Source organism: Ascidiella aspersa, chromosome 5, assembly GCF_963924565.1.
Source record: "Ascidiella aspersa chromosome 5, kaAscAspe10.2, whole genome shotgun sequence".
NCBI lineage: Eukaryota > Metazoa > Chordata > Ascidiacea > Phlebobranchia > Ascidiidae > Ascidiella > Ascidiella aspersa.
Window position 1 is genome coordinate 14352190 of NC_139451.1, and position 2109 is coordinate 14354298.

The window sequence follows — 2109 nt, forward strand, 5'->3', positions numbered from 1 at the left end:
CCTTAGATGTTCGGGGCCGCACGCGCGCTACACTGACCGGATCAGCATGTGCTCGCCTTGGCCGACAGGTCTGGGTAACCCGCTGAACCCCGGTCGTGCTAGGGATAGGGAATTGCAATTATTTCCCTTGAACGAGGAATTCCCAGTAAGCGCGAGTCATTAGCTCGCGTTGATTACGTCCCTGCCCTTTGTACACACCGCCCGTCGCTACTACCGATTGAATGGTTTAGTGAGGTCCTCCGATTGGACCTGGCGCGGCCGGCAACGGTCGAGCCGGCGTCCGAGAAGACGATCTAACTTGATCATTTAGAGGAAGTAAAAGTCGTAACAAGGTTTCCGTAGGTGAACCTGCGGAAGGATCATTAACGGTCTCGCAAACGCTTCGGCGAACGCGAAACTCGGACAAGCGAGAGAAAAAGTCTTTGCTACCCGGCGCCCGACCCGCGAGGAGCGGCGCGCCGGCCGGCGATTCGGTCACCCGGTAATGTTTGCGCGTCGAGTGCCGCGGTGCCGCGCGCTCCGGCTTCAAGCGTCGGCCTGGCCGACCGCTCGGCGCGGTCTATTTTGTCACCCTATAGTGCGAGGCACTGTGCGAGCGAAACAATCGTGGATGGCTCTTGGCGGTGGATCACTCGGCTCGTGAGTCGATGAAGGACGCAGCTAGCTGCGTGAATTAGTGTGAATTGCAGGACACATTGAGCATCGACGTTCTGAACGCAAATTGCGGCCTCGGGTCAATCCCGGGGCCGCGCCCGCCTCAGGGTCGCGTTGCAAACGTTCCGCGCGGGGATTTCTCCGCGCGGCTGCTGCGGCGTCGGACGCGCGAGCGCCCGTCCCGCTCAAGACAGCACGGCACGATGCGCGACGATCGCGACCAGAATCCCGCGCGGCGGCGGCGAGTCGACCTCGAAGAGGCCAACGGCTGGCGGCTCAAGGGCGGGAATCGAGGTGCGCGGCGGCGCGCGGCGCCGACGGCGAGCGCGGAACGGGAAGAATAGTCCCGGTCCTTACTTTCGGCCTGAGGTCGGACGAGGCTACCCGCTGAATTTAAGCATATTACTAAGCGGAGGAAAAGAAACTAACGAGGATTCCCTCAGTAACGGCGAGTGAAGCGGGATGTGCCCATCGCCGAATCCGCGCGCTTTTGGAGTGCGCGGAATTGTGGCGTACGGAATTCGTCACGGCGCGCTTCGCCGGTCGCCCGCGTCCTTCTGATCGAGGCCTTTTCCCAGAGCGGGTGTCAGGCCCATGGCGGCGACAGGCGGGCGCGCTACGGCGTCTTCCCAGAGTCGGGTTGTTTGGGAATGCAGCCCAAAGCGGGTGGTAAACTCCATCTAAGGCTAAATACGGTCACGAGACCGATAGCGAACAAGTACCGTGAGGGAAAGTTGAAAAGCACTTTGAAGAGAGAGTTAAAGAGTACGTGAAACCGTCGAGAGGCAAACGGGAGGGCCTGTCGGGTCGCCCGGTCGCTTTCAGCCGGCCCCCTGTCGGCGACGTTGTCGTGCGGACCCTCACGGGCCGCCGGCGGCGCCGCCCGATCGGGGACCAGCGCACTAGCGCCGGGCGAAGGCCGCGACCGTCTGGACGGCGGCGAGAAGGCCGCGCGCAAGGTAACCCGGCCTCGGTCGGGTACTATAGGCGCGCGTGTCCGTCGGCCCGCCGTTCGGGCGAGGAGAGATCGCCGCGTCTGCCCTTCGGGGCCGAGCGCCCGGTGCCGGCTGGGGCGTCGTGGGTCGGGGACTGTTCTCAGTGCCCAGCCTCTTCGTCTCGGTCGCGCTTCCGGTGTCGTTTCGCGAGGCGCACGGGGTCCGCGGCTGAAGTCAGCCACCTTCCCGACCCGTCTTGAAACACGGACCAAGGAGTCTAACGTGAGCGCGAGCCACGGGGCAGTACGAAACCCATGGGCGCAGTGAAAGTGAATGTCGGCGCGGTCCGGCGGAGGTGAGACGTCGTCGTTCGCGGCGGCCGCATCACCGGCCGATCTCGTCCGCTTTGCCGGAGAGGTCGAGCGAGAGCGTTCGCGTTGGGACCCGAAAGATGGTGAACTATGCCTGAAGAGGTTGAAGCCAGAGGAAACTCTGGTGGAGGACCGTAGCGATTCTGACG

General features: G+C 63.4%; 2 non-coding genes across 2 annotated transcripts in view; both read left to right on the top strand.

Moving 5' to 3' along the window:
- Positions 1–365, top strand: part of LOC146144821 (small subunit ribosomal RNA) — a 1811-nt gene extending 1446 nt beyond the window's left edge. Inside the window, exon 1 of the ribosomal RNA XR_014500672.1 lies at positions 1–365. This exon is cut by the window's left edge and continues 1446 nt beyond it. This is a non-coding gene — a ribosomal RNA (small subunit ribosomal RNA).
- Positions 366–612: 247 nt separating this feature from the next.
- LOC146144822 (5.8S ribosomal RNA) lies at positions 613–766 on the top strand. Its single transcript, XR_014499094.1, has one exon. It is a non-coding gene; the product is annotated as a 5.8S ribosomal RNA (ribosomal RNA).
- Positions 767–2109: the final 1343 nt, after the last annotated feature.